Genomic DNA, 9112 nt, shown 5'->3' with positions numbered 1-9112 from the left:
GGCGTTCGGGCGGGCAGGTGGGCTCGCGGGCGGTTGGTAAGTGCGGGGGGGGGTGGTTGGTAAGTGCGGGGGGGTGGTTGGTAAGTGCGGGGGGGCGGTTGGCAAGTGCGGGGGGCGGGCGGTTGTCAAGTGCGGGGGGGCGGGCGGTTGGCAAGTGCGGGGGGGCGGTTGGCAAGTGCGGGGGGGCGGTTGGCAAGTGCGGGGGGGCGGTTGGCAAGTGCGGGGGGGGGGGCTTTTGGCAAGTGCGGGGGGGGCGGTTGGCAAGTGCGGGGGGGGCGGTTGGCAAGTGCGGTGGGCGGGCGGATGGCAAGTGCGGTGGGCGGGCGGATGGCGGGGGGGGGGCTTTTGGCAAGTGCGGGGGGGCGGTTGGCAAGTGCGGGGGGGGGCGGTTGGCAAGTGCGGTGGGCGGGCGGATGGCAAGTGCGGTGGGCGGGCGGATGGCAAGTGCGGGGGGCGGTTGGCAAGTGCGGGGGGCGGGCAGCAAGTGCAGCGGGCAGCTAAGTATGGTGGGCGGGTGCGCGCGGGGATAGTGCGGTGGGGGCGGGCAGTGTGGTCGGAGGTTCCTTGTGCCGGCGGCTGGGAGGGAAGTTCAGTATTCGGGGCGTGTCAGTCACGGGGTGGGTGGTCAGTCCCCTTTGTCGGACGGCGTATGGGAGCCTGTTTGGGAGGCAGTAGGCCGGTTAGGCACATGCGGCCATGCGTCCCCGGGCCCCTTAAGTTCACGGGCCCCGTAGCAACCGCTACGGCTGCTACGGTGGTAGTTACGCCACTGGTGACAATACAAAGCATGCACGCAGCTATCTATTGGATGTTACATACGCTACCAGAGATTGTTTTTTTTTTTTATAATCCCCATGTTATAAACACCAATGACAAAAGAGAAAATATGTACTCCTATTTAATCTGTTGGAGTTTTTATCTTTTTGTAATAGTTTAAATATAAGTTGTTTTTACAAAGATTATGAAAAAGAACCAATATCAGATTCTATTGGTTATATAGATCCAGCATTGCATTATGATGTTGTTGCAAGTACTGGTTATGCCTTAATGTAACGGGTCACACAGACAACAGAACTAAAAGTCCGGAGGGAGGAGTCTGTGGACCAGTGGACCCTCTGGACCACCGCAGGAGATGGTATGCGGCCCGCCGTGGCAGCCAAGGTACAGGGATGTGCAGGAAACAGTCCAAGCCTAGGATGACAGCAGCAACACAGAGGAATACTGGTGACACTGGCACAGACTGGAGACACCGCTGGACTGAAGACAGGAACACCAGGAGCGTATGGGAACGCTGGAGACAGGAGACACGGAGGCGTCTGGAAACGCTGGAAGAACACTGAGGCGTCTGGAAACGCTGGGAGACAGGAGCGTCTGGAAACGCTGATGGGCAATCACTTGAACAGGAACCGCTGTGGGAAGCGAGGTGTGAAAACCTTGGAAGTTCCATTAGAATGCTGAAGATCCGGCCGGGAGAGAAGGAAGGTGCCGGATTATAAGGGCGAGCCGGATTAGCAGGAGCCAATCAAGAGGACGCTGGCCCTTTAAGGCTTGAGAAGGCTTGAGAAGTTGCCTTGCGACTGCAGGCAAGGAGGCGTGCAGCCTACATGCCGCAAGCCGGAGCACAGACAGGAGCCAGGAGAGGTAAGTGAGGGCAGGGGAACGGCAGACAGCGGAGCACGGGTGTACCCGCGATTCGCGACATGGATCGCGGGAGTACTCGTGACACTTGAGACAGTGGGGAAAATTAATATTTGATCCACTGACGATTTTATAGTTTTCCCATTTACAAAGAATGGAGAGGTGTCTCATATTTATTGTCAGTACACTTCAACTTTAAGAAATATAATCTAAATAAAAAAAACAAGAAAATCACATTGCATTATTTGTATATATTTATTTGATTGCAACATCCGCCACCGGGGCCTAGAGGCAGCCGGGCCCAGAATACCGGAGTGGCTGGCAATTGCGTCCTTGGACGCGTTGGTGTTATGGTGCTTGGTATGGGGATCGGATGGCTGTCCTACAGTCAGGTCTCCAGCAGGTGGTCTGTGCAAGAAATATGGAGGGAGAGGCTGATGTAGTTGTTCTCCCTTGGGCAACCCCTGACTGTCTGTAAGATAGGTCCCTGGATAATGGATAGGGAAGCCTGTGGTGGTAGACAGCCGTATCCAGGGATCAGACAGAGGCAACGTTGTGCAAATCAACTCACGGTTCTTTATTGAACATCAGATAGCAGGCAACGGGCCTAAACGGTCATACAGCAGATGTGGATTCTGGCAATGGAGTGGTCATGGAGATTAGTCCTCAGGAATAAAGCACTAGCCTGGTAGTAGGTGCAGGCTGGGAGAATTGAGATGGAGTTGTGTCCAAACTGTGGAAGCTGCATCACTGGATTAGAGTCTCCTTGACTTAGTTCCTGGGATTGGTTCTGTGGTAGCACTGAAGGTGTGTTACACACTGACTCTCTCTTCTGTCTGTCCATGTGCTAAGAAACCTGGTGGTAAAGAGCTGACAGGCAAAGACGAACTCTCTGCTCTGTGGAAAGACCATAAGGTCTGGCCCATGTGCTCCCACTGCACGGGGGTTTTATACTCCTCCTGGTCAGGTGGTAGCACCTCTCCAATCACACTCCAGTTTACAATACATCCACATAATTGGATAACATCTTACATCCATGTAACTATTACATTTCAAGGCAGGGGCTACAGCTGCAGATTACCTGAGTTCTCTCTGCATTATCCCTTGGGTGAGTTGCACAGGCTCACCAGATGGATCCTGACAGATAGAGGGCCCTATTTGCAACTACCCCCTTGCCTATACATTGCACATGAAATAAGTATAAAAACAGAATTATTTGACCAAGGCTCTGCAAAGAGAGCTGAATCACAGACTGTTGCGGTGTGGCAGTGGTACTGATCTGAAGGAGAGGATTGCCATCCGGACCCCCACTGAGAGGGCAAGTAGCAGCATCCTGGAAACTACTTTGTTGCTGATTGAGTCCGTCTTTCAGCGGTCCCTAAAGATTAAGTACCCAACAGACCAAAGTTAGTGAGAGAACTGATGCCCCTGTGCAGACACAGTGGGTAACTAGGCATGCATCGCATTACACTCTTGGCACATATTGGGGCACATTTACTTACCTGTCCGGAGGAGTTCACGAAAGTGCATTATCCAACGACAATGCACTGTGCTGCGATTCACTAATATCGTGCGCCCGATATTCTGCAAGTGTCGCTTCCCTGCTCAGGTTTGCCGGAGTTCACCATCTTCTTCTCAGTGTATGTAAGTGCATTGGTTGCGACACAATTTTAATCTTAAATCCTGCGCTCAGTCCGAATCAGTCAGATGGTCCAACGGCCCGCCTCCCGATTTCTGTTGCATGAAAGCCGGCGCCGCCTCTCACAGCGGCGTAAATCCTGAAGTCGTCAGGAAGTCTGACGGAAATGCGATCCGCTTACCCTTAGTAAATAAGCCCCATTGTGTGTTAAAACTTAAGGTAGTTCGTAAGTCACAGGCCAGCAGGTGGTTTACTTATTTGCATAATGTTATACTCTTTTTTGGGGGGAATAGAATTAATTTGTTTGTAAGCTTTTGTGTTATACCACTAGTGTGCCTCTATCAAACTCACAGAATTGTTCCTGTGGATTAGGGTATGAGCAATGAGCAATCACACTGCCAGCACAGAGGAACACTGGTAACGCTGGCACGGACTGCAGACACCGCTGGACTGGAACCCTGGGAGGCATAGTAGGAAGCACGGAGGCAAACTGAAGACTTGAGACAGGATGGCAGGAGCACATGGAGGTACCCTGGTAACGCTGGAGACAGGGACACAGAGGAACACTGGTAATGCTGGAGACAGGAACACCAGGAGCATTTGGGAGCGCTGGAGACACACAGGAAAGCGTCTGGAAATGCTAATGGACTTTCTCTTCTACCGGAACGGCTTAGGGAAGCCTGGCATGGAAACCATAGGAGATCCTAGGAGAAGATCCGGCCTGGAGTGAAGGGAGGTGCCGGATTATAAAGGCGAGCCGGAGTAGCAGGAGCCAATCAGGAGGACGCTGGCCCTTTAAGGCTTTAGAAGTCCGCGCACGCGCCCTAGTGACGGGACCACGCGCCTGCAGGGAAGGAGCGTGCGGCCTACACGCCGGGAACCGTAGCACAGACAGGAGCCAGGAGAGGTAAGTGAGGGTAGGGGGACGGGGACCGGCAGGCAGCGGAACACGGGTGCATCCGCAATCCGCGACATGGATCGCTGCCAATCTCCTGCGACTTATACCACGGCTTGTGGGAGTGCTCTCATTCACAGCCATAGTTAAAGACCCAGGAAATGACCTTTTCCATTATGATACTAGCAATGAGGATGAGAACTTTCCCCAGGTTCATTCCCTGTGCTTGGTGGCAAAACGTTGGCTTCCTCAAAACTGGGCAGAGCCAAGGGTTTTCCCCAGTTTGCGTGTTTAAAAAGTGGAGTGCAGTTTATACATAATTTTTTCCAATAAGAGCATATGACATTGATGAGACCGTTCACTCTGATGCAATGGTACCCACTGAAGTGCCTTCCAGATGTGCTGAGTTGTGTAATTCCTTGACTTGGGTTGCAGTCCATGATCTGTATGTGGGAGGCTGGAGTAGAAAAGGGTTGGCATCTGTTCCTTTCCCATTTGATGTTGAGAAGCTTGAATTGGATTGTTATAAAACATGTTTTTCTACAATGCTGGAATGTGTGTATATGTCTGAATGTACTTGATGGGCCTATGTGCCTTATTTTGTGGTGTTATTTGTCTTATAATAAAAAAAATTAAAAAATGGAGGATAGAAAAATTATAAATTCACAACCACCAAGCACAAATGTGTTACTTTGTGTGGACAGTAAAAGGGGTCATCAGAGACAAAAACAACCAGAATTTCCGAATAGTGGTTTGCTGATACTGGTGTACTATAATCGCTTGGCCACTAGATGTCCTTCTCTGCCTATTTATATAACAGCAGTAGATCTGTCATGGAGCAAAACTCCACCTTTATAAACTAACAGCTGATTCATTATACATTTTATCTAAGAAGATCTAATATTTGAAAAACAAATGACTGCATAAATGATGAGCAACTCAGCAGTAAGTTGCCGTGCCTGCACTGATGCTTCTGGTACAGGCCCGTCACTAACAGAGGTCTTAGGCCTCTTTCACAAAAACGTATGAAAACATTTGCTACCCATTCCATATTGTTTTCAGACGGTTAGGATACAGCCACATTCATTACAATGGGTAATATGGACATACATTTAAATGGCTGTATTGTCCAGTGTACCATGAGTGAGACATACAAAAAATTAGCACTTTTTCTACTTTCTCCAGTATTTTTGATTCATACTCCCCACAGAAGTCTGTGGCACTGGGTCTTATTTTCAGTGGAGCATGAAAAAGAATTCACATTTATTGTTGAACAAACTCAGAATTTTATGCTGACTCCACTTCTATAGGAATCATTGGGCCCAATCTCTCATGTTTAGCAATAGTACAGGCGGTCCCCTTCCTAATAATAATAATAATAATCTTCATTTATATAGCATCATCAGGTTCCTTAGGGCTGTACAGATTGTGGGGAACATATACAAATAAAATTACAAAGACATTACAGAGTAACAACAGTCATATGAGACATTAGGATTGAGGTCTCTGCTCGCAAGAACTTACAGTCTATGAGGATGGGGGGAGGGGAGTGACAAAAAAGGTAAAAGAGCTTGTATAATGGTCCAGCCAATTATTTTTTTTTAAGGGAATGGAATAAAAATAATAAAATAAAAATAAATAAATACTGCTGCTTGAACCAGCCAATCGCCGCCATCTTATATACAAAGTCCATGGGACTGCCGAGGAACATTTTTTACCCATAACAGACTGGGGGAGTACCTGGAATTGGTTAATAAAGAGTTAAAGTTGCATGCAGTTAGCGGGCGTGATAGGCCTGTCTAAATAAATGTTTTTTTTTAAAGCATGTTTGAAGCCCTGGTGGTTGGGTGTTAGTCTGATAGAGCGGGGTAGGGCATTCCAGAGAAATGGTGCAGCTCTGGAGAAGTCCTGGAGACGTGCGTGGGAAGTTCGAATTAAGGAAGAGGATAATCTAAAATCACTGGCAGATTGAAGAGCATCGGTTGGATGATAGACTGAGATGAGAGAGGAGAGGCAGGGTGTGCAGCGTTATGAAGAGCTTTGTGGATGAGGGTTATTAATTTAAACTGTATTCGCAAAGAGACTGGCAGCCAGTGGAGTGACTGGCACAAACTAGAGGCATCTGTGTAGCGTTTGGCCTGAAAGACAAGCCTGGCTGCTGCATTGAGAATGGATTGTAGAGGAGAGAGTTTAGTGAGTGGAAGACCGATTAGTAGGGAGTTACATTAGTCTAGACGAGAGTGAATCAGTGCAACGATTAGTGTTAAAGAGGTTTCAGTTGTGAGAAATGGGTGCATTCTGCGGATGTTTTTAAGGTGCATCCGGCAAGAGTGGGCAAGAGATTGAAAATACGGTGCAAAGGAGAGGTCAGAGTCCAGCACAACTCCAAGACAGCGGGCCTGCTGCCTCAGGGTTATAATGACATCACAGATAGAAATGGAGAAATGAGGGTTACATCGGTCAGAAGACGGTGGAAAGACAAGGAGTTGAGTTTTGGAAGGATTAAGTTTCAAGAAGAGAGAAGATGATTTTAGAGACGGCGGAGAGACAGTCACTGGTGTTCTGCAGTAAGGCAGGAGTGATATTATGTGCAGAAGTATATAGCTGGGTATCATCAGCATTGAAATGATACTGGAAACCAAATCTGCTGATGGTTTGTCCAATGCGGGAGGTATAGAGGGAAAAAAGAATAGCACCAAGGACTTAGCCCAGAGGAACCCCAACAGTGAGAAGAAGAGGAGAAGAGAGAGATCCAGAGAAGGAGACACTGAAGCTGTGGTCATAGAGATAGGAGGAAAACCAAGAGAGTGCAGTGTCCTTCAGGCCAATGGAACGAGGCATCCTGAGGAGGGGCTGGTGATCCACAGTGTCAAACTCTGCCGAGAGATCCAAAAGAACAAGGAGAGAATATTGCCCTTTGGATTTAACAGTGAGGAGATAATTGGAGACTATAGTAAGAGCAGTTTCAGTGGAATTCATAGAGCGGAACTCAGATTGTGATTACAATGGTTAGTAGCCAGGTTAGGACAGGAGAGAGAGGAGATGGGGGACAGTGATAACTGCAAAGTTTCGGTGAGACTACAGGGGGCTGACTGGCTATATACTACTGAGGGCTGGCTGGCTCTATACTACTGGGGACTGGCCGGCTATATACTGGGGAGGCTGTGACCAATGCATTTCCCACCCTAGGCTTATACTCAAGTTAATAGGTTAATAGCTTATACTCGGGTTGGCTTATACTTGAGTATATAAGGTATATTACTTTTGGTCCTCCACTTATTTATTATTATTTATTTAAGAACCTTTAATTCTATAGTGCTGTGCAATCAGTGAGGCATTCACATACATTATAATAAGACAAGAACAAATACAAGTGCAAATACAAACATTGCAGTGATCAGGAAACAGGTGGAAGGAGGATCCTGCCTGTGAGGGCTCACAATGTATATGGTAGGGAAGATGGAGACATGAGGTGAGGGAGCAGAGCTGTGCAGTTATTGTGTATTGTAGGCAACCCTGAACAGATAGGTTTCAAGGATCAGTCTCACACATTTTGGTAGAGAGTCCCAGACTACAAGGGATGTAATGGTAAAATCCTGGATACCATTGTGAAAAGAGCGGATTGTAATAGAGTGGAGCTGAAGTTCCTTTGAGGAACTGAAATGGACAGGTTATGGACAGCGTTATAGAATGTAGTATTTTAAATTGATTTCACTGTGCAATGGGTAACCAGTGGAGAGACTGGAAGAGAGGAGAGGCAGAGGAGAAGCAGGGAGACAGATGGATTAGCCGGGTAGCAGAGCTAAGGATGGATTGTAGGGGCATTAGACAGTTAGCTGGAAGACCACAAAGAAGAGTGTTGCAGTAGTTCAAGCAGGAGATGATGAGGTCATGGACTAACGATTTTGTAGACACTGGATTGAGTAAGGGTCGGAGACGAGGGATGTTCTTAAGATGAAGGTAGTAGGTTGTAGTAAGGGAATGTATGTGAGGCTTAAAGGGGTATTATGAGCATCTGCTACAAAAATCCATAATGTTACACATAAATGAATACAGCAAAACTCAATGTAATCACAGAATGGTGCTTAAATAGTTTTATGGATTCACAATATTTTATGGTCTTTTTAAAGGTGTAGTTATCTCCAAAATGGCCACGACAGGATACTACAAGTCCCACGATACCTCAGTTCTCAGTAACAGCTCCTCCCTCTTATACTCTGCTCCCATCGATGATCTAACAGACTTGCTCTGTTACCATAGTACTGTCTCACCAGAACATTGGCCATATTGAATTCACTGCAAGCAACTGGCTACAGCTGAACATAATGATCACATGACCTGTTGAGGCAGGTGCAGGAACTATGATGCGGACATGGACCAGCAGCCATCTTCTGTCCTGTGTCTCCTCCACAGGGACAAAGCCACTGGACTAATTAAAGGGCCAGTATCATTTGAATTCTTCATTATACAATACAATACAATAGGGGAACAAATTTTACATAACTAATTACACATTAGCTTATACGGATTTCTCTGTTGGTCACTAGAGGGCTTTAGGCTAGGCCAACAGGTTTCTCCGCGGCCTAACCTTAGGACTGCAGGGGACTGCACGGCTGTGACAGGTATTTAGCAGGGGATTGTGTCGCATGCGATCGGATTTTGGAGCAGCTGCAAATCGCAAGGCGGGTCATGGGATGATCCAACTGATTCAGACTGAGCGCAGGATTTAAGATTCAATTTGTGTTGCAAGATAATGCACTTACATGCACCGGAAAGAAGAAGGTGAACTCCGGCGGACCTCAGTGGGGAAGAGACACATGCAGGAAATTGGACGCACGATCTTAGTGAATCGTGGCAGCTCCGAATCCTCGTCGGACAAGGCACCTCAGGGATTGTGACGGGATGGGTAAGTTAATGTGCCCTTAAGGGTTTTTGCTTAG

Source organism: Engystomops pustulosus, chromosome 5 (genome assembly GCF_040894005.1).
Source record: "Engystomops pustulosus chromosome 5, aEngPut4.maternal, whole genome shotgun sequence".
Taxonomy (NCBI): domain Eukaryota; kingdom Metazoa; phylum Chordata; class Amphibia; order Anura; family Leptodactylidae; genus Engystomops; species Engystomops pustulosus.
This window is presented reverse-complemented; position numbering follows the sequence as displayed.